This window comes from Ochlerotatus camptorhynchus, unplaced genomic scaffold (genome assembly GCF_037179485.1).
Source record: "Ochlerotatus camptorhynchus isolate MF236.1 unplaced genomic scaffold, CSIRO-AGI_Acam_v1.1 ptg000216l, whole genome shotgun sequence".
Taxonomy (NCBI): domain Eukaryota; kingdom Metazoa; phylum Arthropoda; class Insecta; order Diptera; family Culicidae; genus Ochlerotatus; species Ochlerotatus camptorhynchus.
The window spans coordinates 1,612,473-1,634,648 of record NW_027040706.1 but is presented as its reverse complement, the minus strand read 5'-3'; the positions used below and the strand labels follow the sequence as shown (position 1 = coordinate 1,634,648).

At 36.8% G+C, this 22,176-nt stretch overlaps 2 protein-coding genes across 2 annotated transcripts in view; one reads left to right on the top strand and one right to left on the bottom strand.

Moving 5' to 3' along the window:
- The window catches only part of Timp (Tissue inhibitor of metalloproteases), a 42,185-nt gene extending 28,039 nt beyond the window's left edge, over positions 1-14,146 (bottom strand). Inside the window, exon 1 of the mRNA XM_065224892.1 lies at positions 13,700-14,146. The gene's annotated coding sequence lies outside the window, so the exon portion shown is untranslated. The remainder of the gene's footprint in view (positions 1-13,699) is intronic.
- The window catches only part of Syn (synapsin), a 104,517-nt gene that overhangs the window by 61,498 nt on the left and 20,843 nt on the right, over positions 1-22,176 (top strand). The gene's annotated exons all lie outside the window — the stretch shown is intronic.

Genomic DNA, 22,176 nt, shown 5'->3' with positions numbered 1-22,176 from the left:
AGCCAACCTTCCTGAAATTGGAAACGTACTAATGGTGGAATTAGCGGAGATTTAATCCCAAGATGACACAAAAAAAAATCACGGTGTTTTCCCTAATCCCTTCCGAGACAGAAATCTTGGCTGCGCCACTGCTATTTCTCAGCTATGCTCAAACCAACTGAGCTGAGTTTTTGTAACCAACAATTTTGTAGTTTACTACGCTAATCACATAAAAAAATAGTTGGTTGTCAGCCGAGAAATTGCGATGGGAGGATTTCACCACCGACCGCGTTCTTCGGGGGATTGCTTTAATATCGCCAAATAATGATCCAGTTTTATTTTCAGCCCTTTCTCTTATAAGTATTGAACCTTTTATTGTGTCAGTAGTTTGCTAACAAAGGCATTTTCTTAGTCTCGTGTTTTTGTGTGATTACCAAAAGTTTTCTGCTATGTTTCTTCATTTGTAGGAGACTTAAGCCACTGCGACCAGTAACGTATGTAACTACATGTGTTATTGTATTTTTACTATTTTGAGAATTTTAATTATATTAAAAATTTAATAATACTGCAATCAAAAATATTATGAAAATATTTTTCAAACTTTGTGTTTGACCAAAAACGTAGCGTTGTCATCTATTGTTGTAAGTAAGTGAGAGTGATTATACTCATGAGTTTTCCCAACACTGCTGATTGGCACTGAAAAAAACCAAGGAACACAAACAAACAAATATTGACACTCGAATCAACACAACGAGATTGAAAACAACGAACAAAATCATCATGCAAAAATCTTGCAGATTTAGTGATTAGGCCGCTGTTGGCGAACGTGAGAAAACCGATGTTCATAATATCAGGACAGATTGACAGTGTACATACGATTAATTGACGTTCAAACAGGGCTACTGACTGCTACCGCTGTCAGCCGTGCACCGTTGGCATATTTGATTGTTTTTTCATGTTCTGCTTTCGTGGAATTAATTCAAGGCATTCTAGAAGGAATGCTTGAATCAACTGATGGCAGGGAATAAACCGTATGACGCTTGCAACAACTTACGTATCCATAGTAAGTCCATAGACATCTCTAACGGTATGATTCGATTTTAAAACTCGATGTTTTCATGCTGATTGTAAGAACGGCTTTTCATCAGCAGAAGGTGCAGGAGATAGATCGATGTTTGCCGCCGTAAGAGACCGATCCCATGCACAGCTAATATTATTAGATAATTCCCATCTAACTCGATTACCCATTGTTTCAAATACGGATCGATTGCAGATAAATTATAGTCTAATAAACCGTCGACAGGGAATGACGTGTGCCTCTAGGCAACATGTTGATCCTCAACAACTCTCTACTACATTGCACACACTAGAAATAAAACCAAACTCGTGCCACTTTTATCTATGCATACAATCTTTAAGCTTTCCATGTGTAAACTTTGCCGATGTCATGCTTATTTCCAACTGGGAAGGTAGTAAAACTTTGACACATGCTTCTAAAATCAGTTCATATTAATGATCCCCTAGCGATTGTAAATATACATCGACTGGGGAGACGGCTGGATATAGTGCCAAGTTCATCGCAGAGGAGGACAACATATCAAAAGGGCGAAACTACTTTTGTAAACAATGGCTTCAGTCTCCGATTTCTCGCGAATAAAAGCTCACATATGCAAAATAACAATACCATTCAAGTAGAGGAATGTTTTCTCTACAAGCATGTATGGTTATTTTGCAGGAGTGAGCTTTTATGTGTGAGAAATCGGCAGTTGAAGTCAGCTTCACCATAATGAAATGTAGGCATCGAATTGTATTTTAAAAGTGCTTGTGTTGTTGTCTAATTTATGCTAATTGTTGGTAGAAAATAAAATGCATACTATCACAGGCAATGATTCCCGACAACCTACCCATATCGCTATGATAATCATGGGAAACACGGCGCGCTAGGTTGTTTGTTTAAGCGCGCTCAAACAATTGTGCCTATTAAGGAGATTACCGCTTGTGCAATGATCTCATATCATCAGGGTGGAGCTCTTCAGGTGAAATGATATAAGGCGCCTGCTGAGATCATTCTGAATTGTCTACTAATTAGTCACGAGATTGTTCCACTTTTTAAAGACAATTTGTTGACTATTCAAACAACCATATTTGCCTTCAAGCAGTACATCGATCAACGATTAACAATTCATGACGATGTACATCAGTGTGAATGTCAGGCTGTAGGATTTACTACCGGTTAAAAGAGAACATCACCCCCGCGGAGGACGATCGTGACTACCTTGCGGTGTACTGTTGGAAACTCCTCTAAACGGATAAAACGTACCATGTCCAACTGCGCTGGCGGTCAGCTGACCTTTAAGATACATCAATTGCACGTACACTTGATGCTTGATTGGCAAATAAAAACTCAACAAACCGATCATGCGAAATTTCCAAGAAATGTATCCAAAGTCAGCAAATTAGTAATCATCTATAAATTTATTGTTGCTCTCTCGTGTTACCGGAAATACGATTCAAATCAAAGTTACATGGTCGAGTGCAGTATTACATTCCATCGTTTAGGTTATTTCTGTCGATCGATAATGATCTTGAATCACGTTCGTTACCCGTGAAAAATGGTATATGAAGACGGTCTTACAATGGAAATTTGCCACTACTAATCTTCGTATGTGGGATCTGTTGTATCTCCCTCTATGCATATTCAGATCAAAACATACAAGATAGTTATTTATTGCACTCCTTCTTGAAGACCGCAACACACGAAGTAGCAGCCACAGACGATCTAGCCATTCAATTGAGTTCTCCAATGCCTGGAATCGTGACAATAATCGTTCTGCTAATACATTTCTTCTTATGTAGGTATGTATAACGCTAAAAGCAGTGACGATGAACAATCTTTCTTGCAGAACGAGAGACGGACTGCCACTGCTCTTATCCGTCGTGTGCAGTTTTCAGTTTCCATGTGATTGGCCGGGATTGGCTTATCTAAAGTGGTTTTTCTAGATAACAACTATTTAAGCGTGAATGTACAGTACAGAAATATCTGTTTGAATGAAGTTTGAAGAATGTTTTTTATATGCAATAGGTCTGTCCGTGATGATGTTCCTTCTGAGCTTTCGCTTTTAAAGGAACGTTGAATGTGTGTTAGAAATAGTTTGTTCAAACTGTAACATAATACATGGAAAACAAGCATATGAAATCATTCAAGATGTTATAATGATGATAAGTACTTGTAGGTTACAATAAGAGGTTGTAAAGTATGTGTTCGACTCATAAAACCTGTAAATTTCGCTTTCTGATAATCACAATCAGCGATTATCAATTTTCACTCGCTCATTCAGCGATCACATAATCGCTGATTGTGACTCTTACAAAGCAAAATGGTACAGGTTTTAAGTTTCAAACACATACTTTGCAATATCTTTTTGTGTCTTACAAGTAAAACATGTGATCATAACATCTTTTGTTTTAATTATTCCGAAAACCGTGTTTTATGTGGCATGAGCATTTGCAACCTTGAATAAAATAACTGATAGGGTAAACACTGCTATAAAGGGTGATACGGTCAAAATTTGGTCAAGGGAAAACGCGTGTAAATCGGTGAAATCGTTTATTTAAAAAATCAAGTTAAATTTCTTTTTCAAGTTCAATTAGTATAAAATTCAGGAAAAATATTCAGTTAGGCTTCCGCTTTTCCAAATCCGAATTGCCGGGCCTTACGCTTGACCCCTGTTATCAGATTTTGTACAGCCACCTTGTCCACCTTCTTCGCCGCAGAAAGCCAGTTTGCCTTGAACTGCTGCTCGCCCTTAGCAGTTTTTTTGGTCTTCTTTAGGTTCCGCTTGACAATAGCCCAGTATTTCTCAATTGGGCGGAGCTCTGGCGTGTTGGGAGGGTTCTTGTCCTTGGGAACCACCTGCACGTTGTTGGCGGCGTACCACTCCATGGCCTTTTTACCGTAATGGCAAGATGCCAAATCCGGCCAAAACAGTACGGAACAACCGTGTTTCTTCAGGAAAGGCAGCAGACGTTTATTCAAACACTCTTTCACGTAAATTTCTTGGTTGACAGTCCCGGAAGCTATGAAAATGCTGCTTTTCAAGCCACAGGTACAGATGGCTTGCCAAACCAGATATTTCTTTGCGAACTTTGACAGTTTCATGTGCTTGAAAACATCTGCTACCTTTCCCCTTCCTTTTGCCGTAAAAAACTCCTGTCCCGGAAGCTGCTTGTAGTCGGCTTTGACGTAGGTTTCGTCGTCCATTACCACGCAGTCAAACTTCGTCAGCATCGTCGTGTACAGCCTCCGGGATCGCGCTTTGGCCGTCGTATTTTGTTTATCATCGCGATTTGGAGTCACTACCTTCTTGTAAGTCGATAGTCCGGCTCGTTTTTTGGCTCGATGCACGGTTGTAGACGATACACCCAGCTTATTTGCGGCATCTCGGAGAGAGAGGTTAGGGTTTCGCTTGAAACTACCGGCAACTCTCTTTGTCGTCTCAGCGGCTTCCGGTTTTCGATTTTCCCCCGATCCAGACTTCCTGGCTGTCGACAAACGTTCCCCAAACACTTTAATTACATTTGTAACGGTTGATTTGGCAACTTTTAGCGATTTTGCCAACTTTGCGTGCGAGTAGCTCGGATTTTCGCGATGCGCGAGCAAAATTTTGATACGCTGCTCTTCTTGCTTCGACGGCATTTTGACAACTGAAGAGTGAATTCCAAAATCAAAATAGGAGCAACATTCTACACACACACACCTTCAAAATGAGGGGTGTTCAGGTTTTTTAAATGCAAAATTGAAAGAAATACGTCAAGTTGATATTGACCAAATTTTGACCGTATCACCCTTTAGTTGCGGTACCTTAGAAGCGTTAGTTACTTATAGTTGTGTATGAAGACTCCATACACAGCTATAGGAACCTAAGGCCGGGCGCCCACTGGTGTGGCGGTGATGTGGCGTCATATAACATGTCACTACACTTGTATGACCAACTATTAGCATGAGCATTATTTGTATGATAAATTATGAGCACATCCATGGTCACACTTGTATGGTTTATGGATTTGCTCATAATTTATTAAACAAATAATGCTCATGTTCATAGATTTCCATGCAACTGTATCCGTGGCATAATGTCGTGTGGCGTGGGGCGAACGTCAACATGATGTTTTGACGTGCTTGCAGGTGCCGCACCTCCGTCCCAACAGTGGGATCCTGGCCTAAAGCTTCTAACGTACCGCAACTATACACTTGTAAGCAATGATGTTTGCAAAGATGGGCTTTTGTATACAGCTTTTCATGAAATGGTTCGATTTATAATGTAAACTTATATGATATGTGCCACTCTATTTATGTGCATCATATTGAACAGAAATTTACATTACTTTTTTAGAACTGTGTAGGAGCATAAGTCGTAAGTACAATATACACAAAAAGTTACGTTTAATCATCTAACAGAATCACTGAATGTTCTTAATGCTGAAAAATTTAATTCTAAGACGCATTAAGCCAGTCGGTAAAGGCGCAGTTACAAATCAATACCATGCTATAGCTGGCTGGGTTCGATTCCCGGTCCGGTCTAGGAATTTTTCGGGTTGGAAATTTTCTAGACTTCCCTGGGCATAGAGTATGATTGTACTTGCCACACAAGCCACATCGAAAGCTCTCATTTAATAACTTTCGAAGTGCATCTGGATCTAGAACACTTAATTGAGAGCACGCATGAGATAAGAAATAAACTTGAAATGTGAGGAATAAGAAGTAATGCATAAGCCATATTTTGAGGGTGTGCAATAATTAGATACAAAGTGTGCAATAATAGAATGTAAAAGCAAATTGAGCACTGAGGCACATTCAAATTTGTTATTACACGGAATGTATTTACGAATATAAATTGCTGGTGAGCTCTAGAAATGTTTCATAAATAACATTCAAAGGTATCTGAGGAATTCTTACTTCAAAAACGTTTTCAACCTCTTAATAACGCAGAATAACAAAAAGCACGTTCTTAGGTTACAGCAATTTGCACATAACGCTATTCAACCTTCGCTGAGATCGCTGAATTCTGTGATGAATACAAATTTTGGATATTCAAAAATATAAGTAAAACGATTGAAGCTTTATTAAATCATTAATCATGACCGTAAATTTATAAAAAATAAATACATCAAGACAACACTTGGATCTTTTAAAAAAATAGATTTGGAGCCATGACTGGCAAATGTCATTTTCAATTAAAGATCTCACACGATATTTACAGAGATACTTCTGTCGCTATCATCGGATGAGAAAACGATGATAGACATTTTCTTCAAAATCTCATCGATTTTTTTGTCATGACGCTCAAAGCGGAGCGTTCGATTCTTGGTTCGATTTTTGCATTTTTCGTAAGTGACGAAGACGTAAACTACCCTATATAAATATAAATGAAAACTAGATGACACATGAAATCAATATGACAAATATTTGCGATAAACATAGCAAAGATTGTACACAGTGACACTAAAGCAACCCTCGCAACACTACATGGTAGTATGACGTACATCAAAAGCAGTTCTGTGCTATCAACGCTTTTTTTTTTTTGTATCACACATATCGGTTAGCCTTACCGCCATCGGGAAGAAACTCATATTGCTAAATGCAAACCGTTCGACATACCCCTTCAACCCTTATATCCAATAACGACTTTGCGAGCTGAGAATCGCCTTGTCAGTCGGTTTAAAAGACGACTAGATGAATCTATCGTCCATAGGTAGACAGACGCATATAATAAATACCTACCAGTCTTTAAAAGCGCTTCCGTTGCATCCTTGAGCTGCGCGTAGGAAGAAACATTCCAACCTTGAATAAAGCGAACCCGCTTATGAACGTCGCGTTGTTTTGAATTACATTCGTTCCAACAGGAAGTTTTTTTGTTAGTAACGTCACCAAGCGAGAGGTGACATTGGCTAGGCGACAGATATACTCGGTAAACAATGTTATCACATTTTGCATTGTAACGTTTTTGGGTTATCATTCGAACGGTTTGCACTTTTGCTTGTTGAAAACACATATGAATGCATGGAATGTGAGATTTGTCTGAGGGTTTTCATCAATAACCGTCTTTGTCAAACCAAGAATTTTTTGAATGGATGTTAAATATATATTAATATAGAGCATTGCCAGGCTAAATGACATATTAAAATCGAATTTTAGACTCGATCAGACTCGACGTGTTGCGAAAATATCATGCTTGAAATGATTCACCTACAAGTATTGTTGGTTGCAACTAAAACTGGACTGTTCTAAAAATGCAAAAAGTGAGTTAAAAGTGCACGTTTGCATCAAATCGTTTTGTTGTCTTCGGAGCACTTATTTCTTGCTTCATAAGCGTTCATTTGACGTAAACGTGTACTTTTATCACACTTTTTCATAAATGAAAACGCGCTAATTTGTCCAGTTTTGTGAGAAATGCGCAATATTGTCATTAAAAATATAACTGCGCAATAATCATAAATGAGATTAAATTTTGTGGTAAAAAAGCATTGCTTTAAATTTTTGCAATATTCATTGCTCTTAGTATTTATTTTTCTATTATGCGATAGAAAACTACTTAAACATGCTATCAATTGGCGTTTGACTGGTTTACAAGAGTATAATGTCACAGGAGCTCAAAGAAATGATTTTTTCCAACATCTTTACATGGCAACAAACCATTACAAACAACAATTGTTCAAACTCGATGACATTAAGATTTTTAAATGGAATCGATTTGATGAATTCCCTAATAAAATTTGTATGGTTATTTTGCTTAACGACGTGTTCAGGGTATCATCAAAACCATTTGTGGAATAGTTCTATCATTTGAGTTATCGAGTTATAGCACGAAAATGGCACTTCTGATCGAAATGACGTCTGAGACAAAGATGTTTAGAAAAGTAAATTCTTTCTGGGAAAGATATACAAGGTAATCTTGTTTAGTAATTTTGAGTAAAAATTCAAAAAAAGTTTTAAAAAATGAATAGGGAAAATGGATGTAATGTCGGCCTAAATGCCCCTAATTTGGGCCCATACATAAATTCAGCAATCGACTAAATTTTCAATAGCGACCAAAAATAGCCATTAGTACCGTCCCAATGACGCGTTCATCTAGATAAAAATGATAAATAGCAGATTTTTAGCGATGGGCCTAATCTTAGATCCATAGACCAACATTAGAGCCATTTCCCCTATCTCAAAAAGTATATCTTCAATATTTATAATTTATTTTTTAAATAAAGCTCATGAACAATTCAAACTTTAAGAATATTTAAAACTATGGACACTTGTAAATTGATAGAACTAACTAAACTAACTGTTCGAGCACCACACTAACACTCGAGCACCAAGTCGACAATTTTCAAAATATAATTTATCCATGTTTCTAAAGCGTTGGAAAAGTTCCTTCTTCCATTTTTCGATAACCTGTTGAGCACGCTACCTGTCATAGCACCATAAATTCAGGATTGATATTAGTTTAACACAATTTTCCGTAGGTCAATACTTTTTCAATAGTAATATTAAAAAGTGGACCATGGGACATTCTATTCGATATTTTTATAAGCATTCAGCTTAAAATATGAAAGGAGAAACCGATCAATCTTAACATGCTAAAATGTATAAGCCGAAAATTGAATTACCCATTGAACCCGTCACTGTTTGAGAATATCAATCAAACTAGGACTACAACGAAGATAAGTTGTAAACAAAATCCGTAAAAAAGATATGATTTAATAAAAAAAAGGGTAATCTATCATGTGTGTCATGTCCTTCTTTCAAACTTAACAAAGTAAAACAAACTAAAACATATCCTTTAAAGGACTGGTATCATGTTAGATTTAGTTAATCTTATGACGTTTTGAACAATGCATTTTTGGGTTTTTTTAACGCATCGGTACAGTACATATTTGACTATTTCAAGGTTTTAGACCTTTTAATATCCTTTTGAAGATACTATTTACAATTGCCATTCAGCATAAGCAATCGGCATTCAATAGGTTGTAGTTGCGAACAAGTTTAATTGGGTAGCACTCGGCGAAAATCAAAATTTTTCATTTTATCCATTTTTCAGAAAAAATGAAGTACAGAATTGACTGCAAATTAGGCCAAAACAATTGGAAATTGTTGTGTTTTCTTCACAACCTTTTCCATGGATGCTAAAGCTACTAGGGTCATGCAACAAGTTTTAAAAATATTGTACGATGTGTACAAAAAGTGCTTAAAACCTGTTTTGTCACACTGCCAATAATTTATAAGACGACCAAAATTTATAAGGCGATCAAAATCTTAGATCATAAAAGTACCTAAGAGATTTTAATTTGTATATGTGAAGTTAACTTCTTGAGAAGGACATGAAATACATTATTAAAGAACCTTTTTTAATTATAAAATATTTTTTAATGGATTTGTAAAGAAAAACATTTTTACAACTTATTTTCGATACAGCCCTCATATATGTAAAAGGCAAGTTAATATGCTTTGGAACAAGCTGAAAACATCAAACATCCGTTAAAACTTACGGAAGATATTCCAAAAATAGTAAAAAGGGTGTTTTAGGTTTGATGCTCGAAGAGTTAACAAGTATTTGAGCAACGTAGTCAATAAGTTGTCAGACTGTTGTCACTATGAACACTATTCTGAACGTTATAGAGAGAATATTTCAAATCCAATGAGTAATCTACAACAGGTGCCTTCCCAATACCTAGCAGACAGCTACTAAAATATCTTATTTCCTTTCAACTAACGTCATAGCAAAAATCTACTATAATCGGCAACATTGACTATAATGTATGTATTTTCCTCTCGCTCTATAGTAGATGAAGGAAAATAGAAAACAGACGCTCACTTCCAGTTTACTCAATAATCATTTCTCGTTTGGGATTTCTAGTATTTCGCTTCCTCCTTTCCCCAATCGTATTCCCAGCCATACGTGACATATAGACAGCGGTGGTGCTTGTTGTGGTCTGTTTAAGCCCACTCGACTCACCCGTTGGCGGCATCATCCTCTCATAATAAAATAGAAGCAAAAAGATTGGAAAATAAACAAGCTATAAAACGATGAGCAAATAGTCATGCCACCACCACCAAGAGGGAATGCACAGGAAAAAGAATGTTCACCGCTGGTGAACCTCTTATCGCATTTCGTACCTACTATGTGCTTGCAGTCCGCCCTCAAGTTTATATCACTTGTCAATGATAAGTCACACACATTTTAGGATTTTTAAATTCATCACTTATGCATTTGATAAGACTAGAAAACGCACAGCATGATGCAAATTTTCACCGATAGTTTTATGGCTTAAACGGCTTGTTCCACTTTATAGACAAATATGGGATTAAATCTTCTTCTTCTTGGCTTATATTTACGTCCCAGTGGGAATGTTATGCTGCTCTTTGAGCACTTCCATAATTGTTTCTAAGCATGTACCATTCATACTTCGTATATTGTGTCGCATAATAATATAAACATAATCTATGCCGAGGGAAGTCGAAAAAATTTCCAACCTCAAAATTTCCTCGATCGATCCGGGAATCGAACCCGCCACCACCCGCATGATCTTGCTTTGAAGATGTGCAATTTACTGACTGAGCTAAGCGGAATCCCAACAACGAGATTAAATATTACTTCTAAAAATATCAATGGATCAGAGAATTTTCACCAGAATTTAAATTTATTATGCATTCCCATCGCGGACTACAACACCAACTCGGGCTGAGAAGGTAAACCGGCACAAGTGAGGTAGCGAGATTTCCTCTAGGACCGTGACATAAATCAAAATAGCTTGAAATATCAACTGATGTTTGGTGTTGTTAATGAACCAGATTTTCATTCAATATGTGAAACGAATGCAGACTGTGAAAAACAGGTTGGACATGTGTATCAATAACGGGAGCTTCAGAAACAAAGACATCGATTTATTAATAAAAGAGAACATCGTATAAAAATTGTATATAGGGGAAATGGCTCTACTGTTGGCCTATGGATCTAAGATTGGGCCCATCGCTGAAAATCTGCTATTGATCAATTTTATCTAGATGAACGTGTCATTGGGACGGTTCTAATGGATATTTTTGGACGCTATTGAAAATTTAGTCGATTGCGCCCATAAAGCAAATTGAGGGCATTAAGGCCGACATAACATGCGTTTCCCCTAGGTAGATCGATGCACCAATGTCACACCTGAATTAATGTACCTGGTGAGATCTAACCCTTCGTACTTATATAAATTTTGATAAAAATACTCATATTATGTGCTATGATAGATGAATTCTCATTCAGTGTTCTGTCCGGAGATGAACTAGCGCACACCATAGTAACTGTGCAAAAACCTGGCCAATATTATTTACTGCTGTTTTGAGTGATATGATCAATGGAAACAATGTAAAAAATAGTTATTGATTTTGAGTCAAATTGAAAAAAAAACACAACAACACAAATATTGATGAAGATTTGCCCTAAACTGATGTGAAAATACGGGTTTCAAAAGACTCACAAACGCCAACGCGGAAGAATCCGGATGAGTTCTGACCACTAATGTGTTCATGCCAACTTGAAGATTAATTATTTTATGATTAAATCACGCAGAACAACTTTTTTACAAAGAAAAAGTACAAAAATACTCACATTTTATATTTTTTTATAAAATAAACTAAAACATTAAAATAGTGTGACCATTATCTATCAACTAGTTGACATTGAATACAAGGAACTTATTTTCTAAGAAATATTGACCACTGATCATTTTGTTTACGTCTGTTAAGGAAATGATTAGATTTTGAAAAAATATAGCATAATTTAATGCCAATGTTTAAATACTTCCCAAAACGTTTAAACATCATTTAACGAATTTCAACCGTTGCCCCTTTGTGCATATATTCCAGTATACAACAAAAATAAAACAACTTAGAAAACCTTACAAAAAGTTTCGGAAAAACTCAAAAACTCAAACTTTATGCGTAAGTTTATTCGGATATAATTTCACCGTTGAGTTTGCTTTATATTTTGGCGGTAATCATTGTTATTACTGTTGTTTTTGCATCAGTGAAGGGAAAATTAACACTACATGCATAATAGCGAAGACAACATATCCGGAGTGATTTGAGATTTGGGAGTAATTGCATTTGTAAACAAACACGTCAATCGCCAATTTCTAGCGAATAAACGCTCAATCTTAAAAACTAATAACACTATGAGGTAGAGGATTGATTCGTCTGTCATTTGGTATATTTTGTTTATGAGATTGAGGTTTTATTCAAGAGAAATCGGAAATTAACGTATTTGTTTACAAATGTAATTACGCCCAAATCTCAAATCACTCCGGATATCAAGAAGACTGGCTAAGTTTAAAATAATACACATTGTTAGAATATTGAATACAACACACTAGAAACAATCATGTAAATTTAGGTGCTCTGAGATTGACATATACGAGACTCAATTAATACATAACATTGAGTCATAACAGAAGCAAAATTGAGCTCAATCAAACTTACTTTACGTCGTGTAACGGACTTGTCAGTCTCGGACCATTGAATTTTACATGACATGTTTGTTTCGTCCCATCCTTTAGTCAAAAATGGATTTCATCACATGTAAAATTAGTTATTTCCTTTATCAGCCTATAGGATAAGTGGCCTAATTTTCAACCTAGTATTAATTTCCGACATTTTTGCGCAAGAATATTTTTCATCTGATGTAAGTTTACAACAATGTAGTGATTATTTTAGTTTGTTTGAGAGTAGAAAATTAATACTATTTATTAATTATAAGTGCACAACAATTTTAATAAAATTTGATATGTGTTTGTCATGCTGAGTAATTAACATTTGAAAAGGGTGTATTTATAAAGAAAATTGTGAATATCGCGTGATCTTAAGGAGATATCAATTAATTCGGCAAAAATGAGAATTTAGCAAGTTCTAAAAGTTACATGAAGACTAATTTCACGAGAAATTTGTAACATACGATCTAAAGCTAAAAAAACTACATTTTTCAAGTACACCCTAGTTCATTTCTGCACTATATGTTTCTTTCAAAGTTGCTTGAAATTAACTGAGCTAATTTTTTTTTTTATTTTCAAAAATTATCAAGTTAGTTTTTGAAAATCAATCATTTACAATCACCAAAAGAAGGGACTTTTCAAGCACAAAAACTTTACCAAAGACACTAAACGTCTAAATATTACAGATTAAGCTATAGGACTACTATTTCTGCTAAATTCCAATCCTGGACCACTGTGCATTGGCTGAAAATCTATATAATAAAACAAACTCAATTAACTGTTAATTAGTTGCGTAAAGGTATAATAAACGTCCAACAATATTTGCTGTTTATGCTATTTTTTAATGGGTGAAGCTCAGCGAATTAACATGAAATTAGATAAAACTTTTTCAATATGATTGTCTTAAAATAATGATGATGCTCAGTAATGATGTTGATTAGATTAATGATACATTGAAGATGCACAGGGCAGCTCGTAAATCCATGCACAATCAATTACCAATTTCACGGTCACTGTATGTTTAATTGAATTCTCAGCTTTCCGTTTTGCCGCTTGTCGGATGTGTGGCATGACGCCTTATGCCACCGACCAATACACACGCGCATATGCTCAAAGTGAGGCGCCGCAGGAGAAGGAAAACCCATAAAACGCTCCGATAACAAAACAACATTACGCTCTGGCTCAACATTGAAGCTCTTACCTCCTTCAGTGTGTCTGTTGCTTCGACTTGACTTGGCGCTGAACTCACGTCGTCCTTCGATCTTTTGCGGCACGCTGATAATAAAAAAAGCCGCAAGTAATCCTCGAAAGTCACGTTCACTTGGAATCACTCAACCCTTGGGAACTGCCACTCAGGATCAACTCGTTTATCACTTTAAACACTTTGCACAGATATGACCCTTGTCGGCGTCGGTTACCTCTTCTCAAAGCCTTGTTTCGGTTTACGCCTACTAAATATGTTTTCGCAAATATTTTTTTCACTATGAATAAAATAAATTCACTTTCCTACACCATCGTCCCACTATACTGACTACCAGGCTAAATAAATTGGAAACGAATAATTCACACTGAATGAGCGTTTCTCACGCCCTTCTTTCAACGTTCGCGTACAAAAATTCACAACCAATCGGTACGGCGTTCGAATCTCAACTGGTTCAGTTGAACGAGTTCGCGCAAATATGAGGAGGGAGCACTTTTCAAAATACACCACAAACGCTCTTCACCACGCCAGCGTGCTCACTCACAAGCGTGCACGAGAGCAATTTTTTGATCGTTGCACTCCCGCTACGCTACTACTGCCGCTGCTGTCTGCCAATCAACACCTCTTCCGAATCCCAGTACCAGCAGACTTTGATCAAAAATCCGTGTTCTTCGTTCTACTCCTCCCGGCTTACCGTCAGTTCAGCGCAGCGATCACCAAAGAAATACAAAAAAGGTTATAAAAAAAGTTATAAAATTTTACGTCGCACGGTCTGTGAAAACTGTAGTGAATGTCTCTGATGTTCACCTTCGACTTAAGGGCAGTCTCTTGAGACGGAAAATATGTGAATTGATGTTAAATAAATTTTTTCGTCTTAAATGCGGTTACGATAACTGCACAGCCGACGATGTTCAAGAGGGAAAACTGGTGATCGCGCAATTTAGCCATCATCGCACCACACCCGCCGCAGCAACCACAGTACACACGGAACGAAAATGACACGTAAAAACCATTGATTTTCATATGAAAATGCGTTATTGGATAATGCTAAAATATGTATCTTTTATTTATGAAAATCATTGACCCATTACTTTCGTTAGATTTTTCAAAGCGATATCTTCATATCCAATGAAATCTAAAGTATTTCACCAATGGCGATTACGTGAAGTTTTGATTCTGTGCACATAGCTGAGAAGCGTACGCACGTCGTCAGCTGACATCAATAGTGGCTTATCGGACTAATTTAAACGTTGCGCTTAACCGTTTCGCGACTGACGATACATGTATGTCTCATAATACTTCCGTGCCAAAAATTGGACAATTGGATCTTTACTCATGCCTCCAATTTAGTATTCTTTATACCTACCTCGTTATACAATATGTACAGTATGTATCACATCTCAATATTATGCGACAATCTCGATCGCCAGCCATTATACTCCTAACGGACAGACGGTTAAGACTTGAAACACCAACGAACTTGAACCTTATTTAAAATATGTTTTAGGTTAAATTACGCTCCTCCAGATTCAAGATGAGCTTACTGAAGTACTATAATATGCTCATTTTCACCTTTCATATTGCAGTATCACAATTAAAACTCGTTTATTAATCTAATATTCAAAGCAAGAGAGCTAATATTGGTATTCAACAGAAAGAATTTCTGTAGAAACGACAACCTGCTGAAATGACAGCTTCACGATAAGATGCTTCCTTTCCTACGCTTCCACAAAAGTGTATGCAAAATTAAAAGCTTCAAAAAATGAACACAGCATGATCAAATAATAATCCTTTGCTTAATATTTGCCGTGTGATAAAATTGAAAAATATAAACATTTTCAGCTATTTTGATTTTTTTTTTTTTTGTTTAAGAATAGGGCACAGTAGTCCAGAAGTTGTATTTACGTGGAATAAATTGTTTGGAATGCAGATGGAGGCAAATGAACCGCGAATTGCACCAGCTGCTCTAAGAACCACCCATCTTCCATACCGCAAAAAAACGGGCGTCTATGGTGGACTGGGAACTTCGTAACTGAAGCGTAACTGCAAAATTCATCAGCGTAAAAATCACCGATTAGTTTTCAGATTCAAAAATTAATTGTTTTATATTTTGGAGTTATTCACTGTTATTACTGTTGTTTTGCATCAGCGGATGGGAAACTATTATCACAACCAAGGTTGCAAAGACTCATTTCAGCTAAAACAATGTTTTTCTAAATTATGAAATAATTAGATACCATGATCAAATTTTGAATTGGTAGGATACAAGAAGAGGTTGCAAAGAATGTGTTTGACATATTAAACCTGTTTATTTCACTTCATGAGAGTCACAGTCAGCGATTTTTCACAAACTCACTCACTCACTCAGCGATCAGCAAATCGCTGATTGTGACTCATAGAAAGCAAAATTTACAGGTTTTATGTTTCCAACGCATACTTTGTAACCTCTTCTTGTAAGTTACAAGTAAAACATGCCATCATACCATCTTTTGGTTTTATTATTCCGAAAAACATTATTTTAGCTGAAATGAGTCTTTGCAACCTTGATCACAACATGCATAGCATGCTATCAATTGACGTTTGAGCTGTTTCTATTTATTTCAAGCAGGAATGTTTTTTTTTGGCGTAGTGAGTGTGAGTGCGTGAAAATGCATGAGAATCTCAAGCGTGATATTTGTTAGCCAGATTCGTTCACGAGTTTATTCTCTACCGGAGGCTCAATGAATGCGATTTGAGAATGATTTACCGAACACTGTAATCGTAACAATGTCAGACGACAGCCCGGTGAAAATGGTTCTCGATATCCTAGCAGCACACTTGTCGCTGAAAAATTGCGGTTACTTGTATGTAACTTATTTCAGTCACAATCAAGTTGTAGCAACTTATTATGATGAACGTGCATTTCTTGGGTAATGGACCGACTGGAACAAGACACAAAGGTGCGCAATGGGCAGGTGCATTGACCAGGTGGAAGGTGACTTGTGGAGCCTTCATAGACTACGAGGCTGGCGACGTGCAGCCATGGATCGAGTGAAATGGTGACTTCAACAATCTGCAACCAAATTGTTTGCCCTGTAGTTGAAAGTAAACAGTGTCGTCAGAAATGTTTTTTTTTTATTATTACTTATTGTAGCTATTCTTTACATGTTCAACACCTTAGGGTGGTTCTCACGTTAAATTAATTAAACTGTTCACGAATTTAACTGGTTTAGTACCTCAGGGTGACCCCTGATTACACATTGATTTTTCGTAAATAATTTGTTCAAAGCAAAAAGGGATAGCATCTTGGTCTCTTCGGCAGAAATGTGCGCCACAAAAATATCTACACCCAACCAGGGGATGTAAGATTCGCATGCAATTATGTGGGATTCATCATCGGAGGATGTTAGTGGAGACCGCATTAACGGAGGATGCGATATACCGAGCTACGGTCCAATGCAAGAAAATGGAGAAAGAAAAATGTGGAGTGTATTAGTGAGTGAAATTAATCATAACGAAAAAAAACCGGACTTTGGGGTTCGAACCACGAACGTTGCGATTCAGGATAAGGATAGGCTAAAAAGAAACAAGAAGCTCTTATTTCCTCGCATAGTCGACTTCGTTTGCTTTTTCTGCTGGAAAGAATCGAAGAAAGTGTGTGCGTCGTTCTACCATGTTATACATAAAAATAACGGCAAATGCTTGCTTGTGTATGTAAAAGCATATACAATTATCCAGTTTTTGAATTGTGGAACTGTTCGGTAAAATTTAAAAAATCTGTGAAAAATTCAAAGTTGAGAAAATGTGTCACGAAAATTTACAGACTCCTTTAAATAATGAAAAATAAAAATTTTCGATTTTTTCGAATCTTTACGAATAACGTTCATTTGAATTTTAACCAAGTTTTTCAGCAGTTCAAAAACCCAGTAACAAATATCCTGTAAAAAATCTAAGTGTGTATACAGAACACGGAATTAAAAAAGATCATCGTCTGCAAGGTCAACTTCTAACATTCGCTGCGATGTTCATGAACAGAGGATGATAGGAAATGGAACTAACATTGTTGTAATATTTGTTTGGTCTGCTCGTAAAAGTGCCAAACAATTTATTCCTCCTAAACACCACTGTGTAGTAGGATGGCCCAAAATAATAATTTGTCTGCAAACCTGGAGGCTCACTCCGAAAATTAAATCTAAAGGTGTTACAAAAAACCTTTTGTACGGCGGTAACTCTGAAAATTTGATTTGGAGGTAGCAGCGACTAGATTCGAGACTGGGGCCTAAGCTATTTGAGAAAAATTGGTCAAGCAATATGAGAAAAAAAACCTTTAAAACTTTGCATTTCAGTTTGATTAAATGTGTTGGCCCCAAGGAACGTAATACAGAGCTGCAGATAATGACTGAATATCTTCCGACAGTGATTGCTGCACAAGAGAAAAATCTCACTCGGGTAGAGATTTCGAACAAATGACATCGTGCTAAGCATAAATCGTCTATCCGGCCTGAACCCACTTCTAGCTTCTTTCAGTTCTAGTAAAAAGGAACTGGACTCGCTATCTTTTATTATACAGTATCATAAAAATGTCTATGAATAAACGCAGATTAACAAATAAAAAAATAATAAACCATGCCACATGGCATTCGAACAATTGGAAACAAAATTGTAGCCTCTGGTTAAAAGGATGCAAAAGAAGGAGCGATTATCGAAAACATAACAGCCCAACACAACCTTACCACTCCAAACTCTGGGAAATACAAGCGACTGAATCCTAGAAGTGGTGCTATAACTTCGTAATTGATCTTACGATCGCATCATCTGAGATCGACTTAAAATTGCAGTGGCGCGTGAACGCAAATAACCGTACCAATGATCATTTCCCTGTGGTCGATTGCAGGAGGAGGGTTTATTTGCACTTTTGATCTACAATTAATTTTTAAAAGAATTCTACAGACAGCTATTTTCCATCGAGAAATACAGTAATAGCGGCTTGCACGAAACTCACTGGAAATCGCTTCCGAAGATCGCCTCTATTCACTGTATCGGAATAGAGCTTAGGACGCTTTGTGTCCCAACTTCGAATGGTGAAATATAAAGTCAGAATGGATAAACTCATCACACGATGGTGCAAGCGAATGAGGAAGGGATTGCAAATCAATTAGTATTGTTTTGTTGGATACCAGGACACGTGTAAATGCTGCTTTTAATCACAAAATCTTTGTAGAACATATAAAAAAAACTACAGCCTATTATCATAAACTAAATGTAGAAATTTGTTCATGTTAAAAGTATGCAGCGCTAAATTTATTCTTAAAAGATGTTTTATTTAAAGCAAAAATTGTCAATGTTTCTTGCTGTGTCCATCTTGACCTACTTTCCCCTAACATAAGTAACCATTGTCAAGCATGTGGGAAAGCTGTAGTTTCTAGTTGGATTAGCGACTTTCGATGTCATTAGGGACATTTGAGACATATTAAGACCAGTGATGCCAGCGATAAATGTCGCTTTGATTTTGAGTCGTATACATAAAAGAGCATATGAAGTTCAACGACAGAAATGCGGTATCAGATCAACAATAGGTGATATTTTGAGACTTGATGAAAGAGAAGTGAAGTAACATATTCCTTCGTGGGGTGAATGACCCTCAATTATTTGATAGGTTTCTAGGGCAAAATTAAAATATTTGATTTTTTTTTTATGTACAACAAAATCTGAGTTTCTTATTTCATGTAAATGTTTCATTTAAAAACACTTAAATCAATAGGTAGCGAGAGTAATTCTATTTTGCTGTCGCATGTTATATTTAAAAAAATACTTTCTATGCATTTGACATTTTATCATTTAGTGTTCCTTATGTAAATAGGCTAAGAAACACGATGCAGAAAGAGGCGTTAAAAATATTCAAGCGTAATCTTGACAACATTGCACAAAACGATTTCAGGTTTAGATTTCTTGCCAAATTTTCATTTTTCCGGAGATATAAATAATAGAAAAAAATGCTTTCTTGAAATCTATGAAAAACAGAAAATATTCCTCTGAACCGATGGCACAAAACATATGATTTTTTAAAGTTGGTCTGAAATACGTAGGTATCTCCACCAAATTTGAGCAAAGTACAATTTCATTTTACTTGGACTCTTGGCGCGGATTGATCCATATGTAAAGCATGCTAAAGTATGCCTACACTTAAAATTTTTCCAAAGAAGCTCTCCGCGACGGTACCTAGAACCGTGTGTCACATTCAGGAAGGAAAAACTTTTCAACTTAACAGTTAATCGAGCCAGAATGATGGACATCATTTGCATCGTCTGGGCGAGTCTGCGACGGCCAGCAGCCTCTGGAAATTATTTATAGTGACTACGGCGTGTCCAATGATCGGCATCCTTCATCGTAGCTTCCTGCGTCGAACGCACGTTCAGATTTCACGGGGAATATGAAGAAGGTATTTTCATCGTGAGGAAACCGCGATGAGCATAAATAGTACGAAAGCATGTGCAGGGCATGCAACATAAATCAATTTGCGAGAGTTGAGGTACCATGGCTCTTGACAGGATAGGAACACCACCAGCCAGAGCAAAAGTGTGAGCATATTTTCATTCCGGTAGAAGACCAGAGCATGAATGAATGAATGAACAAGTTCGGTATATATGAAGAAGAGAAACTGTTGATGGCATACGACGAGACGGATTCAGTCAATTATTGTCGTTAGCAGGCGGCGAGGTAGGATGGGTGAGGTGTAGTGTACGTTTTAATTAAAACTGGCACAATCAACAGACGAAATGAGAGGAAAATCAGAAACATAAAAAATTACATGTGTTGACTTGGTCAGTTATGCAGTTCAAAGGTGAATTATGGTAAGATTAACTGCAAATAATCTCCTTATCAGCTCCATTATAAGCTCAGTCGGCAAAGGTGTGGCAAACTATGGTGGACGGTTAGAAGAATTCCTCACTATAAAAGTAGGGTATAGGACATAGTGTAATATACAAAATGGGTTACTTGCCTGTGACCTACACTATCCGATACATGTTCCACTCAATTCCTTAGAAGAGCTTTCGTCTGCTCTCAATTTAGTATTGTTTGAGTGCTATCTATGCCAACCAATTCATGAATGTGTATTAGAGTAATGCAAAACTTTAAATTATTGCTCCACAGTGCAAAAACGGTTTTATATCGATAACTGATCATCCTCTCAAAATTGTATATCATTTAAAGTGACAAACTGACTGTTTTCTTGGCATTTTTGCGCTTCTGTAGCCAGAGTTTTGCAGACTCTGAACAAGTTAGGTATTTTCTTGACATTTCGGGATATAGAGTACCATTGTGTGGCAACAATATACAAATTCATGAAGATTGGTATATAGAGCTCTCAATTAATAGCTGTGGAAGTGCACCTACAAACTTAGATTTTTTTGCCGAGATGGGCACCACCGAGTAGCTCGGCATTTTATTTTGCTGAATCTCAGTGAAAAACTTGCGGAGATACAGCAAAATTTTTGTTTGTTAGCTGAGATGTCTGCACAATTCCGGTTTGTTAGCTGAATCTCGGCAAGGTTTTACCTGAGATCCAGCAAAACAAAATACCGAGCTGCTCGGTGGTGCCCATCACGGCAAAAAAATCTAAGTTTGTAGGTGCACTTCCACAGCTATTAATTGAGAGCTCTATATACCAATCTTCATGAATTTGTATATTGTTGCCACACAATGGTACTCTATATCCCGAAATGTCAAGAAAATACCTAACTCGATAGATTTTCTAGACCGGACCGGAAATCCAGGCTTGAATAGTGTACCGAGGACTTCGCGTGATAAATTTCGTAACGGTTCACTGAAATTAATATTTTATTCGTGAATCCTATGTTAATTGATAAATGTTCAAGAAATAACTTGGTGAAGAAATTATAGTTATTTGCACGAACCATGCTTCATAAAACTGTGGAAAATCATATTGGTTTACGAAAACCGCGGTTAACAAAACCGCGTGGTTCAGCAAGGATTTCTTAAACACGGATTCGGTTAAATGTTTTAATTTCTTCAACGGGGCTTTCTCGAAAAAATCACACATTTATGTGAACCGCGATAAAAACTGTCCGGTGCAGCCTCGGTTCACTACAAAAGTCTGCCCACCAGTGCCAGTGGCAAGAAATAAATGCGATGCTGTTTTTGTCCACTGTGAGTGGCTGCACCCTATCAGATCTCAACAATTAAAATACAAAAACCCAAGTAATCAATCTACCGTCGGCAAGTGCCTTTTTCTTATGCAGTACCGGTTTGCTTTCAAAAACGTCCAAGGAAAAAATATAGGGTTATGTTTCACTAAATTGCAATTCATCAGAAGCAGAGCTGTAAAACCTCGACCTTTGAACTTCAAATGATGCTATGGCATTTGACGGTGACAATGCAGTCAGTGACGAACATTTGCATGTTTTGTTTTCAGTTAAGTTTCAAACAAAATTAAAAAATTAAGATAAATGAATCCATAGAGCCGTCAAAGCTAACAT